The 15,686-nt window shown below is 41.7% G+C and overlaps 1 protein-coding gene across 5 annotated transcripts in view; it reads right to left on the bottom strand.

Moving 5' to 3' along the window:
• Nucleotides 1-15,686, bottom strand: part of LYPD6B (LY6/PLAUR domain containing 6B) — a 62,415-nt gene that overhangs the window by 25,322 nt on the left and 21,407 nt on the right. The window contains exon 2 of one of the 5 annotated variants that reach the window (XM_079995043.1): nucleotides 3,831-3,914. The exons of the other annotated variants lie outside the window; for them this stretch is intronic. The gene's annotated coding sequence lies outside the window, so the exon portion shown is untranslated. The remainder of the gene's footprint in view (nucleotides 1-3,830; nucleotides 3,915-15,686) is intronic. 5 annotated transcript variants of the gene reach the window in all.

Below are 15,686 nucleotides of genomic sequence, written 5' to 3'. Positions count from 1 at the left end.
CCTCCCTGCTGTCCCCCGAGCTTGTGGGGCTGCCCGATGTCTGCCCGGTGCACGGGGTGCTCTGCTTCAGCGCGCCCTGCCCGCCGGGCGGCAGGCTGCTATCCGCAGTGTGGGGAGCCCTGCGGGGAACTCCTGCAGGGCTCCCCACACTGCGGATGTCTGCCCGGCGCGAGGGGCGCTCTGCTTCAGGGCGCCCCTCGCACCAGGCGGCAGGCTGCTATCCGCAGCGAGGGGAGCCCTGTGGGGAACTCTTGCAGGGCTCCCCACGCTGCGGATGTCTGCCTGGCACGAGGGGCACTCTGCTTCAGGACGCCTATGGCGCTGGGCGGCAGGCTGCTATCCGCAGCGTGGGGAGCCCTGCGGGGAACTCCTAGGGGAGCCCTGCGGGGAACTGCCTAGGCTGCGGATGTGTTCCTGAAGCGCCGGGCGCTCTGCTTTTAGCGCGCCCGGCGCTCCGGGAAGCAGGCTGCTATCCGCAGCCTAGACAGCCCTGCAGGAACTCCCGCAGGGCTGCCTAGGCTGCAGATGTCTTCCTGAAGCCTGGAGAGCGAGAGGGGTCAGTGCGCACCGACCCCTCTCGCTCTCCAAGCTTCAGCGAAAGCCTGCATTCGCCCCATAGGATGTACCCAGATTTCCCCTTCATTTTTGGAGGGGAAAAAGTGTGTCCTATAGGGCGAAAAATACGGTACTGAGCCCTGGTTCTCACACTCAATGCTAAGCCAAGGCTTGTGGCTTATTGCTCCTAGCAGAGCAGAGCAGCACTAGCACACTGTTGTTGTTTTTTTTACAGGAAGCTATAAATCACGGCACACCATGATGTGCAAACCAGCCCCGTATACAGGGATTGGGAAGTGAAAGGATGCATTGAATATATATCAGGCTTTTAAGAAAAGTCTTGTAGACCTTTGAGTAAATGATCCTTAGGAGTGACCAAACAGGTACCATTCCTTGTTATTAGTTTAATTTGAGGGACTGCTGCTATAACCCAGTTTCTAGCTTACCCTTGTCTTTAGTTTCCTGAACACAGATGGTGATGATGTCCACTGAATCAGAACATGAACATAACAGCTATACTCTTCCTATGCCCCCCCCCCCAAAAAAAAGATCAGCATCTCAAGTAATAAATAATCAGTTGGAAGTTTGCCCAATGCCTTATTTTTTTTAATGTTATATGCAAGAGTGATCCTTTTTATTTTAATTAACTGCCTCATATTTCCATGTGTTCCTTCTGAAACCTCCTCTTGAAACACTGTTCTGAAAGGTTTGCCTAACAGGGAACATTTTTTTTAAAAAAAAGGTCCACATGGTGTTTCAGGGTTTGCTAGATAAGAGAAAACTCAACAGTGTGTGTTTTTAGTCCTATCTTTATTGACAAGGGCATGCCTGCTGGCAGGATGGTCCACTTAAGAGTATAGTACTTTGCTCTGAAAAATACTGAACACAAGTTTCAAGGGCTTTGCTATCTTGACAAATTCCACCCCTGCTAGGAAACAGCCAAGCAGCAATGGCCATGTTGTACGACTGGGGCACAATTCCTCATTATTCTACAATTCCCCAAGAGGCCCAACTCTTTCTTTCTCCACATGACAGCACTCCGGCACAATTATCCTTTCTTGTACCTTTCCCAATTCATCATAAAGTGAACTTGCTATGTGCCAGACCAGTGATACACTTTAATACAGCCTTTAAAAAATCCCAGGGTGAATAAAGTATATACCCTGCCACTCTCACACATTGGCCACTGCTTTATTTTCAACTGGGGACTAATGGCTGCTTAGGTACCATTAATCTTCAATTTCCCCTTAATTTCCAGGTTTCTTATATTGTATTTCCAGACTTCCAGAACACCTTAATAGCTGCTTTCCTTGGGTCTGTGTTCCACACGGCAGACTCTCGGTCAAATGTTCAGCAGTCAGCAAGCTGGCTTGGAGTATTAGAGTTGAATTCAGTATTGGGCTATTACCTGCAGCATTTCTATCTCTGTCATGGCTGATGTTCGGCAAAGAGAGGAAGGCACTCTGGGACTGAGCATCTCAGATCCTCCAAGTGTCCCTATTTTCCAGGGACAGTCTCAGATTTACAGAAGCTGTCTGGGTTTCTGATTTGATCCCAGAATGCCCTGCTTTTCCTTAGGACATCCCTATTTCATTGGGGAAATGTTGGAGGGTATAGTGGGATGTTCCTATTTTCAATGGAGATGTTGGCGTTATGTGAGCTGTTTAACGTTTAATGTTTTATTATGTTTCTATATATGTTGGAAGCTGCCCAGAGTAGCTGGGACAGCCAGTCAGATGGGTGGGGTATAAATAATAAAATTTGTTGTTGTTGTTGTTGTTGTTGAATAGGATGTCTCTATTTTTATTGGAGAAATGTTGGAGGCTATGGGATCTGGTCACCAACATCAGGGTTCACCCAGATCAGCTGTTCTACATGTCTCTGGCAGCACATGTCACGTTCATTTGGTTCCCTGGAGCAGGACAGAAACCTGAAAAGTCAATAGAATCTCTCCTCTCTCTCTCTCTCTCATATATATAAACAGTTTATTTGAAAAAGCTGCATTAATGGGCTCATACTGAATAAGGGAATGGAAGGGGGGAAGGGGGAAGGGGACATGCTAGCACACCCATACATGCAATAGCACCTGTCACCACTTAACCCAGAGTTCTCTTGACAGCGCTTTAAGAGTATGTTTGCATAAAATCTCTAAACACTACTGTAACATTATTACAAGGAAAGGTAGGAACTGGGTCAACCGTAATGAGATGGCAGATTTCTTCTTCTGGTCCCTGGAAGTTAGCAAAGCCGGGCCAAGTTTCTAGCTCAGCCCCTCCAACAACAAACGGTCTTTGTGCACACCTGACAGAAAACAAGACGCCTGTATTCTAGTGTTAATAGGTCCAACAGAAATGATAAAGGTATCAGTGCCTGCATTCCCTGAGAAATCCTGGGCTTTGTTCACTCACGGTGGCAGCCATCCAGAGGCACAGTGACTGCAGCACTGTTCTCCAGTCATTTCTAAGTCTCTCTGCTAGCATTAGGAAAACTGTTGAGGGCAGGAGCAGGGAGAGAGAAAGTTTCCAAGTTAGAAAAGAAATTGCCTTGGGGGGGGAGGAATAATAATAATAATAATGCAATATTTATAATACCAGGGACACTGAACTAATTAAGCTGAGGCTGGCTTAATTATGTCAAATAATAGACATTGCAGAGGGTTGCAGCTGTGCTGGTTTCCCAAAATGACACACCACCCAGCACTATTTGTTGACATAATTGTGCCTCTAAACACTACGGCAGAATAAACACTCATTTATATTTAAATTATATCCAGGTTTGCTGCTTTCTGTCATTCCTCTTTCATCTCAAATGTGGCACAAACTTGCCACGCACACAGTGCTTAACCCCCATTCTTCTACAATCCCCCCGGAAACAACGACAGCAAGCGGCAGAAGCAGAGAGAACTGTGAACCAGTCATCTGCTGCAAGTTTATGAAAATTCCAAGAACTCTAAACCATATTTGTCTAGTGGTGCCTGTTGAATGCTACCAGTGCCACCTAGCCTAAGAGAACCATGCATTCCAAACACCAAACTCACACTGCAACCCCATGCAATGCACTCAGAGGTCTGAACTGGCTGTCGATTTGCAACTGGGCTGAGTTCAAGGTGTTGCTATTAGTAGATAAAGCCATTAACAACTTGCCTATGAGATTGCCTTACCCCATTATATGTGTCCACTTGACCACTTTGATAGGCAGAATTGGAACTTTTACAGGTGCCACTTAATACCCACACCCTGCTCTATTTTTCTAGAAAAAGAGGTGCCGGAACTCACCATGAACGCCTCCTTTGTTCTCTTATAATGGCAATGGCACACACCTAAGAGGTGCCAAACAGGATTGCAGTCAAAATGAGACCACTGAGAAAGAAGACCAGGGTGTCAGCACACTTAGGGTAACCCAAGGGTTTGCAGAATCTCACATTAAAACTTTAGGAACAAAATCCTATGCCGCAATCCCCTAAAAATAGCCCAGTGAGGCTGAGATTTCTCATTGGCAATGTAGTGGTGAAGGTGGGGGGTAGAAAATTATAAATGGAATGGAGTGAAATTATATCATAATAAACATTAGTTTCTTCTTCAAATGAGCCCTTTTACTGTCTGGATGATAAATATTTATCAATTCCTAAATGTTTTCAGTTCTACCAAATAGGTAACCAATGCATGTGAAAAGTATATGGCATTAAAACAGTTGTTTCTAGCAAATGCTAAAAGTCGTCAAAATGAAAAGGCTGTTACTAAATGGATTTATAATAAAAGAGATAAAGATATAGAGATAAAGCGGTCAGGTCATCAAACCAGGCTCAGCAGACTATATCCGGGGCTGTCACGCAGCTCAAAATTCTGCAAAGCATATATGAAGAGCTGGTAGACAGTGAGAGGCAAAGAATGTTAACGTTTTGAGTAAAACCGTGTAGCTAGTTTTGAGACAAACCTGCCTTTGAAACTCAAAACAGTTCTACAATTCAAGCTCAGAACATCTGCAAAGGAGCTGAATGTTGCATTTCAAATATGTATGAATTATTCATCAAGTAAAAGATGCACTTCCAAAAGGTGAGAGAGATCATTTGCAAACATAGGCACAGGTTTATATGGCAGGTGGCCGGCACTGAAGTCGTTTTCACACAGAGCACACTGATGCATGACCTAGTGATGGAGCGGAGAATGAAGAAGCCGAGTTAAGGAGGGTGATGGAATTTTAGAAATGGAAAGCTTGTGCTGAGAGGTTCACATTAGAAGCACTTAAATAGAAAGCAATTCCCTCCAAGGATCTTACCTGCCCAATGCCACCTGTTAACAATCAAGAGGTAGCAGAGGACCCTCTCTGATTCACTCAGGTTGAGTACTCCATGCTTGTTTATCTCTTCATTGCATTAAAAAGGCAAGGCAAGAGGGCAGGCTAATCTGATTTCATTATACTGCCTCTGACATGAATTCTCAGAGTCGGCTTTGAAAATATGAAAACATTCATCTTCTATGCACCCCAGTCTAACTTGGTGGCTCATAATCATCTATCCAAACTTATTGGACTGAGAAGCTTCTTTCCCCCTATATCTTCTTTCAACAGCAGTGCCAACCTTTGCTGCCACAAAGCATTTTTTTTTAATATGTTCTCAACATTACTGCTACTTACATATATGGTTTTCATCTCAAATCCAATAGGTTTCTGTTGCCTGCTGTTGCTGGACTCTATACCTGGTCCCTCTTTTGCTCAGCTACCTGCATCTCTCTGTTGTCTGTTAGCACGAGAGTATTTGGTAACTTTCCATGGATGTAGAGAAATGTTGCAGGAGCAGAAGGCAGAGCCAGTGTAACATCTTTAACAGCCTGCCTTCCAAAATAAAGTTGGGAAGCCTATATATATAGATGTTCACATCTCAGTGAAGGTTTTGGGGAATTTGGTAACTGGAAGCCTCTCCCATCAAAGGAGCAGTTTAGCAGCAGGCATAATAGAGACTCCAGAGAGCAAGATCCAGTTACAGAAATCAAGCTACAAAAGGCAACAAAAACAGTATTCATGTTTCTTTGTGGGGGGAGGGAGAAGCACAGAGGATTGGTATTTACAGGCAGGAGAAAATCAACACAAAGACATGCAAGGCATGGCTTCTGCTTGTTTGTTAAGGTGGAAGTAGCATGCTAAAAGAACTGTAGGGTCCAGATCCATGGTAAAAACTCTGGAGCACCGAGGGCATTGCCCTGACAGCACACACAATTTACTATTTAAAAAATGCAATGATGTGATTCATAGCTTTCCATACAGGAATGAATGTGAAACTCAACTCATATAAAAGAGCAGGGCTTTTCCAAGACATTTAGGCACCTGAGGCAAACCACAAAATGGCACCCCACTCTCTACCAGGGGAGAAGGGGTGAGGGAAGATATTCATCAGGTGAATAAAGATGTACATCGGGGTCTGCTGCCCCTGTGGATCCCGCTGCCTCAACTTGCCTCATGGGTGGGCCAATCCTGTGAAAGACACGGAGTGCAATGATCTTTTATGAAGATATCCTGCTGTGTGCACACAGCAAGGGATGTGTTTGCAGCAATCCGATAATCAATTGTTACTATTCTGAAGGCATCTGAAGGCAGCCCTGTTCAGGGAAGCTTTTAATGTTTGATGTATTAGAGTATTTTACTATATATTTTTGGAAGCCGCCCAGAGTGGCTGTGGAAGCCCAGCCAGATGGGCGGGGTACAAATAAATTATTATTATTATTTTTATTATTATTGACAAGAGATTGCTAAAAATCCTTAGAGACACAATGACTCATTTTAGCTAACTAGGGTATTTTTTAACAGTTGAAACATTTTTGTACTTTCAACTTTTTTTACTGTAATTTTAACTCCTAACGTGTTTTCTGTATTTTGTGAACTTTTTTTGGAAGCTAATTCGACTTGATTGTAGGAATAACACCAGGTTGAATTCAACACTGTGCTCTTCCAGTTGTTCCATCTGTGCAAACATTTCAGGTTGCCAGGTGGAATGACTCCCCACCACTCTACCTACTGCATACTGTTTTGGGAGCCCTCCCAACCTCCATAGGGCCAATTTGGGGGGCATGCCTCTCTAATAATACTCAACATGACTGTTTCTTCACTACAGGTTCTCCCTCCCTAGACCTACCATTGCCTTCCCCACCATGTTCCCCACCTCAAGTGGGGGCTCCTATTTGCCTTCCTCCTCTGGCCAGATCCTTGCTATTTTTCCCTTCAGTTATGACCTCTAATGCAGCAGGACACAAACTCACGAGAAACATCTCATATACAATTCTAGGTCCCTTCACTTTTCTTAAACATCCAAGTTCTATCATGGGCCGCAGTTTGGCCTTGCTCATCTACCCAATTGCTTGAGTACCATAAGTAAGATAACCTGGTGGCCTTGAGATTTTTCATCTTCACCAGCAACTACCTTCCCCGGCCTGGTGCCTTCCAGATGCTACCAGACTGCAACTCCCATGGTCAGGAATGATTAGAATTGTGATCTGGAGGTGGCCAGTCTGAGGAACACGGGCCTACAGGATGTCATGCATGTTTGAGTCATACCAGGGTAAAGCACACACCCAACACCACTTAAGTTGGATGACCTTCAAATCACCACGAGCCCTGCAATTTTATAATTCCAGTTTTTGAGCTTCTGTGATTAGGGTGGCAGTGATGAGAGAAGAATGAGAAGGTAATGACTATCCATCTAACTTTTATTTAATTGAAGTGAAGGTTATTGTGCCTAGCCTTGACTGGTGGCAGAGAGCCAAAACCTTGGTAACAAAGCTAGTGGTTCATCTTTCATTCTGAAGCTTAGTCAATGTGTTAACCACACACAAAGGGGTATAGGGGTGGGGAACCACAGGAGATTAGCTCACGATAGTGCTCCAAGGTTCATACACATTCATGCCAAAAAAGATAACTGTTATGGACTCTCAAAATGTCCTGGAGTTTCTGCCTTGCAGGTTCTTGACTTCTTCTCTTGCTGTATGTCTTCTGCTATGGATTAATATTGTAACTATGTCCATTATTTAATATCACCCTTTTGAACCTGCCTTCACTGGTAGGTAATGTGCTGAGGAATAGGGACCTTCCCTATAGCAGTGCCAAGGGATGGACAGACCAGTCCATGTTACTTTCACATGTGTTCATTCATAAGTCTGTTCAATCTCAATTCCACATTAAAATTACAATTTTTTTAAAAAAATATCCCCCCCAAATTGCATTTAAATAATATATGTTTTAATGTATTTTATCCCTAAATATGCATTTCTAAATGCATTTTGGCACTTTTACAAGCTGAGAACAGCACACCAAAATCTGGAGAAGAGCAAAATCTGATAAGGATAATGGACTGCATATTACTGTGGGAACTGCAAATGAGGTAAGTTCAAATCAGAAACCACCAAGATCAAATTACTCAAACCACCAAAACCATATTGTCAGGAAAGCTATATTTATGGTCTGGACAAAATACAAAGACTTATTGGAAGGTAAGACCCCGAAGTGGTTATCACCAGCGGAGGCCAAGGTTCGAAAAACCCCCAATATGGAGGCCGGATGGCCGAAATACTGGGAAATAATAGAAAAAATTGGAGATAATTGGAGGCTGCAGAGCTTTGAAAAATTAAAGAATAGGGTGCAAGACTGGTTTCATTATGCTCAAATTCAAGAGGTTTTTAAGTCAGACAAAAAAATAGGATTCCAGGTGGAAAAATCGAAATTTAGAGACAGAACTGTTAGAACCTAAGACCAAGGCGCTTTCGAGAATGTATAACTTGCTGCTTAAATGGAACACCCAGGATGAGATAGTCAAATCAGCCATGATAAAATGGGCTCAGGATATTGGGTACAACATTATGTTAGAAGACTGGGAAAGGTTATGGACCACTGGAATGAAATTCACGGCATGTAATGCCCTAAAGGAAAATATTATGAAAATGATATATAGGTGGTACATGACCCCAGTCAAACTTGCAAAAATATATCATCGGTCTGATAATAAATGTTGGAAATGTAAGGAGGCTGAAGGGACATTCTTTCATCTCTGGTGGACTTGTCCAAAAGTGAAGGCCTTCTGGGAAATGATCTATAATGAGTTAAAAAAGGTGTTTAGATACACCTTCCCTAAGAAACCAGAGGCCTTCCTCCTGGGCATTGTGGACCAAAAGGTGTTAAAGAAGGATAGAACTTTTTTTATGTATGCAACTATAGCAGCAAGAATACTCATCGCAAAATATTGGAAGATACAAGACCTTCCCACGCTGGAAGAGTGGCAGACGCAGTTGATGGACTATATGGAACTGGCTGAAATGACTGGCAGAATCCGAGATCTGGGAGAAGAGACAATGGAAGAGGACTGGAAGAAATTTAAGGACTATTTACAAAAACATTATAAGTTGTATGAATGTTAAGAATCTGCATGACTTGGAAATTTTAGCTCCTGAAATTAGATTAGGAAAATAGAAAGTTAAGTTATAAGTAAGAAAAAGTTGAAATTTAAAGTTATTTTATGTATTATCTTAAGGTATAAATATTTGACAAAAGGTACTTTAAATTTAGAAGTAAAATTTAGAAGTAAATAAGATACGAAACAAGGTAATAATTTGCTGATATATTTATTGTAAAGAACGCAAGGTGAGGGAGATGTGGGGAAGTCCAGTTAGTAACCTAAAAATGTATTTTGAAAGTTGGATTGTTTTTCTTTCTTTTTTCTGGTTTGTTCTTCTTTTTCTTTTCTGTAAACTGAAAATGTAATAAAAATTTTAATTAAAAAAAAAAAAATTACTCAAACCACCATAGTGATGCCTTGATTAGGACATTCCTTTCCAGACATATATACATATATATATTTCTGCATCACCTTTATTTTGTAGAAGCCAGGTTATATTCGTTCCCAGTCCCCACCCTGGCCCAGGCTTTTAGTGGATGTTGGGTTTTGTTCTCTCCGATGCTCTTCTTTACACTGGCTTTTCAGTGGTTTTTCTCATTTTTTATGCAGCTTTTTGTGACTTTCCTAAACCAAAGTTCCTCACAAAGCAATAGACACCCCCCCCCCCCACTGTACCAGTTCAGCTAGCAGCTTGGGCCTCATATTTTGGGAACTGCTAATCCTGATTTATTTATTTTTAAGTCCTGCAAGTAGAAAGCTGAGCCGCACCACCTTATGCTGCTGCATGTGCACACCAGTCCTTAGATAATCCTTCAAGGGACTTACTATCTACACTATGAATCTGAAACGGTCAGTCATGGCATTCTCCCAGGAACCCTGCAGAGCCGCCATTCTGGGAGGCGGGGGAAGGAGGATCTACTGTAGAATGTGCCCTGTGATTGTAAGCCAAAAGGTTACTGTCTTATCAAGGTACACAAAGATGTGTTTATGGAGGTTAGGTTGCTATGGATGGCTGGACTGGAAGAAATAAAACAGAAACCAGGGAAATAAGCATGAAATAGTACGAAACATGATCAGATGATTTGCTTTTGTCTGAGCTGTTGCATGCTGAGGAGATCAAAACGCAGGAAACCCACATTAATAGGTGGCATGCCACATACATCTCAGGCAAAGAGAAAGATTTATTTGCTCAGCGCGAGTGTTTAGAATGCCATTATAACTGCAGCCTCAAGAAACTGCCCTTGCATGTCAGATACATAGTTGGTCTTTGTGCTGCAGGAAATGAACACCCGCAGGAAATGAATACGCTGCCAAAGCCACTTCAGTTAAAACCTATTTGGGAAATCCAGGAGGTTCTCTAAGCCACTGATCACAGTACCATGACAGGTTAACCGGTGCAGCACAAGAGACCAGGATGAGTCACAGTGCAACAAGTGTGTTAGAGCTTTAATAAAAATCAGAATACTTCACTGAACGTATGCATTTGCAGAATTTATTGTCATTCCCAGAACCCCACAACTCCGATACAAGCCCTTGCTTAGATACGAAATATTGCTCATGACGGAATCGCAGAATATTTGTTGCGTTACGAAATGTTGATCATGATGGAATGACATAACATTTGTTGTGGCAGGATAAGCTGTCACCTTCCATGAAGCATTGGCTGAATCCACCTGAGCCTCATGCCTTTCCATAACAACTCTCTTATAAAAAGACCTACTGTAGATGATGATTTCCACATTTGAGATTAAGGAATTATTGACTACCGGAACAGGAAACTTGACATTTATCCCTGTCAAAATAATCAATCAGGGTCACCACCTGGGACACAGAAGGTTGAGGTTCAGGTAGCGCCAGCAACTCCCGTCTCACATCTTCAGAAACATGTGAATGGAGTATGAGATTGCACCTTCTAGTTATAGCCACCAGTCTGTTAGCTGTGGCTTTTGCATCGGTCTGAATGAGATGTATGTGCGTAAGGCTCTTCCATGCAAAGGAGAATCCTGGATCCAGGATCCCACACCTGTCTTGATTTCCTTTCAATCTGACACCATTGTTTGGTCAGCAGATGACAAAGCCAGGGCCAGTGTGGGGTTGTTTTTAACCAAAATAATAACAACAATGATGTGTTTGTAGTCATATATTGACAGAAGTGTCATAGGTGCCAGCACAAAATAGGCAGCAAAAAAGGGGGGGTACTGGTACTCTTTACTGCCACACACACAAAAAGTCCTGGCCCAAGAAACAGGTCAACTTACAAAATATATGGCCAGCAGTCACCATCTCTCACTTTCTTTCCCACCCATTATAACATGAATCCCTCAATGTAAAAAAAAAGAAAAAGCACCTTAATCCAAAACTTAGAGCTGAGGGCTCCCCAACATCAGCCAAAGGCTTCAGAAATGCTATCAGATCCAAACCATATGTAATTAAGCTGCACAAGAACTTCCATATCTGTCTACTGGAGGTCTTTTCTGCATCTTACACAGTCACACTTAGATTTACATATAAATATTTATCCTGGTACATAAATTTAGTTGTGTGTTCTTTAAGCTATTTTTGCTGTAGGCCTATTCACACAAATTACAGATATTACAAACATTTCTGAAAGGATTTCCTCAAAACCACTTTGAAGATGCGGCTGTCTCTACACCCAATAAATACATATTACACTGAGAACATATGACCCGGCTTTTTCTTGAGTGATAAATTAACTCAGGTAGACATTATGGTTTTACAGGCACTGCAGTGCTTGTTTGGTAGGGGTTTTCCCAGCTCTTTGTGTGTCAGATCCTAGCTCTTTGACTAGCTGCCATTTTGAGAGGCAATCCTTGCTTTCATCCTCTTGTTGCTACTGTTGTTACTCTCTGCCACACCCACCATCATGCTGAGTACTAAAATCTCTTCTGTTGTGATTTGGACAGACAAGGCCCATTCACGGTAATGCTGGTTACATGCCAAATTTCCCCTGTATGAAAATGAATGATTTTCCTCCTGGAGCATACTTGAGTTGGCACGAAGCCAAAGGATACGAACCCAAACACACAGAGAAACACACTAACAATGAGATTCACAAACAAAAAGTCAGCTTCCAAATGAGTAGTCACGCAAGTCTGTTTTAGCAAAAACAACAAAGTTCTGTACCACTTAAAAGACTAACAAATGCACTGAACGAATATTGCTGATAATGTTTTGTTAGGTGGCAGTTTGCCCATCTTCATTCTGTACTTTTGTTTATACTTAATAAACATTTGTTATTTTCCTGTCAAAACAGAACAAGAGACTGGCATAATTATGACATAAACTACGTCTAAACACTGCAGTTGTTCAGTTCTATTTTCAGGACAGTTGACAAAAGGAAGAAAACCAGTGCTTTTTTCTGGGGGGACGCAGGGGTACATGTACCCCTAAACATTTTGTGAATCTAACAGAAGAGGATTTTAAAATTTTTAGTTTCTTCTCTAGCACGGTGAATTGTCAGTTTCGTTGCTACCCCCAATGGCGGCCTCATTTCCTGTCACAGTGTTTCCTGAGTCTCAGACAGAAGCGAGGGTTTAATGTGTGAAGTAGGAATTGGTGTATGTAAATTCATGGTTTTTGAAAGGACAACATCTGACGATGAACACCAACAGCAAGCAGAGGAATCGGGAAGATGCTAGTGCACACAACCTCATGCCAATGTGGAAATTACTGTGATGGTCAGCTGTGTAATATGAGGTAATGTATGTTATTTGTACTTTTGTCCATTTACTGCATTTATTTTTCCTGATTTGAACTATAAAATGGTGATTTTCTTGAGCCAAAATGAGAGTACCCCTAAACATTTTTTTAGAAAAAAGCACTGAATAAAACAATTGAAATGGAAGCTGAAAGGATGAAAGATACGTGAAAAGGTAAACAGGTGGAAAATAAATCAAGATCCACACCCAGATCCCTAACACTGGTGGGCCAACTTAGTTAAACAGACATCTTATAACAGAAAGCCTCTTAAATTAAATCAATGAGTACTGAAGAGGTAGGAGAAGCTGACAAACGGGTGCCTTCTGGTGAAGCCAAAAAGGTGACTCCTTTTTGTGGACTTGAGTCCAGTTGATTAGATGCGTGAGGTGTTGCCATCAGCTGGCAGGAATATATACCGGTATATACCTGTGGGTGTAAAACTATTCACAAAATGCAGTAGTAAAGATATACACAGCACAGTCAGCTAAACTGTGTCTTTATATACTAGCCACTTAATTTTTGTATACAAATTCCTGTCAACTTGGAATTTGGCCCATCAAAATCCTTACCAGCCCTAGGGCCAGGCTGCCATAGCATATATTTTCACACTGGTTTTTTTGTTTGTTTGTTTGTTTTGTGGCGGCATGGCCTTTGCGTAATGTAGTGCCATCCAGCTCTCACTGACATCATGGAATCACAGGGGACAGCAGGAGCTGTATGTTGAAAACAGAGGCAGCAAATGACCACACAAGTACAGCAGCAGCAGGAAGCAACCATATAATACATACAGAGATAGCTATTTCAGGAATGTCAAAGGCCTTGTGCGTGCCTGGTAGCTTTTGAGTGTTGCTCTCTGAAGATCAACGTGCACATGCATGCATGTACAGGCATGCATTTGAAGGAGCATTGCAAATTAGTTTTCAAAGAGCTCGTAATTTCAGAAGTAGTTAGCCATAACAGTACTCATGTGGGGAGTGCAGAATTATCAAAAGGTACATGTGACAGCAGTTGAGCCACGTCTGCAAACCCAGGTCACTGCAGAACAGCAGTGGGCTGGATAAGCGAGTTCAAGTGGAAAACCAGACAACAGATGAAGGTGATGGACTATATGGAACTGGCAGAAATGACTGGCAGAATCCGAGACCAGGGAGAAGAGTCGGTGGAGGAAGATTGGAGGAAATTTAAAGACTATTTACAGAAACATTGTAAAATTAATATCTGTTAGAAGGATGTTGGAATAATATTATATGATTTTAGCAGGAATGATATAAAGGATTTGGGAATAACTGACTGTTAATTGGTGAAAGGAGGAAAAGTAAAGTTACATTATATTAAGACAATTTACAGGACAAAAATTTTAAGAGAGGGAAAGGATTTGCTGAAATGGATAATTGACCTAGAATACAAAAAAGGGAGGTGTGAGGAGGTCAAGGAAATAAGCTAATGAAAGATTAGTAATGAGGAGATTTGATGCATTTTTCTTTGTGTTTTTGTTTTTGTTTAATTGGTTTTATTTCTCTGTTTTTTTCTTTTTTTATATTGTGATGTGTTGTTTTGTTTTTGTTTAATGTGGTATTTTTACTTTTTCTTTCTGTAATTTTTGAAACTTTAATAAATATTATTTAAAAAGAAAAAAGAAAACCAGACAATAGGTCGGGGCTCCTGAACCCCTTTTTTACCCATCTCTTCCTCTCCCCCAGCCATCTCCACTTTCCATTCTCATCATGCTCCTCAACCCACCCATCACTTTTCTTCTGAAAAACCATCCTTCCCCTGCTGTTAGGTACGACTGCAGGGTCAAAGACATAACTCTGCCCCAATTAATGTGAAATTCTTATTTGTGTATTAAATTTATATTCCACACTTCCTCCCAAAGGAGCCCAGGGCAGCAAACAAACCAGTCATGAAATAATGCAATTAAAAATATACAAAAACAATTAAAAGGTTATAAAAAAAACAAAAATTATCTCAGCAGCATGGTTTTTCAGAATGTGGCTAATCTAGGCATGCATCTGGCACCACAAGAATACAACAGTGCAAACAACAAAACATAATTATTATGGCATAAGCTTTGTGGACTAGACTGAAGTGTACTTCATCAGATGCAAGAGGTATTATCCTTCAGCTGACCTGGTCTAAGGTGCTACAAGATGTTTAGTAGTTTTTGCTCCAACAAGCCTACGATGGAAAACAGATCATCACAGTGGGCCACAGCTGCCCACATGATATACGGCCAAATGGAAAGTCCTAAAAATGTGAGATTGGAAAAGATGATCTTGTATGTAAATATACAAGCAACAACAGTGCTTCAATGCATTCTATTCTTAAAGCAGAATGCCAAATTATAGCAGGAGGACTTCAACGTAGCACTGTGGCAATCTTTCAATCAGTGCAAGCTTTTCGGCTTGCCAGATGGAACAATCCCCCCTGCTCTTCATCTCTTGTGCCCTGTTCTGGGTTTTTCCTCAACCTCCACCCAATTCTGGGGGGCTTGGGTTAAGGAGAGGGAAGGAAATCCTCCCACAGGCTTATGCTAGCAGGACAAACAGTTGAATCCCAACCAGTGCTTTACTGTTTGCATGGTATTTGGACAAGGAATTAAGAAACATGTGTTACCATCACAATCTGTTTGTTTTAAACAGTAACTCTCAAGATACACTAAATATTTTGCAGGAATCCAGACATGCCATTTACTTCAGCTCATTCTATCCCTCCTGCAGTAATAGCAAGAGGGCTTCACATAGCTGAATGATAGTGAGCCAAGAGCCCATTTATATAAGACAAGATTACATCATATCAGTTGCTGAATATATCTTGCTATCTGCTTTTCAGCCGCAACAAGCTGTAAATCCTAATAAAAAATTCACCACAGACATGTAAGAGAGGGAAGAAAAGGACAACACAAACAAAGCACAGAAATAGGATCTAATTAAAATGAGGTTGGGATCTTATCTTTTAAAAGTGGTTAACCACATCAAGCACTGGATATGAATGTGCTTAGAATTTAAAACTAAATTTTTGCAGATAAAGTCATTTC

This window comes from Podarcis cretensis (assembly GCF_951804945.1).
Source record: "Podarcis cretensis genome assembly, chromosome: 1".
Lineage (NCBI taxonomy): Eukaryota > Metazoa > Chordata > Lepidosauria > Squamata > Lacertidae > Podarcis > Podarcis cretensis.
The sequence above is the reverse complement of the archived record's forward strand: the minus strand, read 5'-3'. Positions and strand labels throughout refer to the sequence as shown.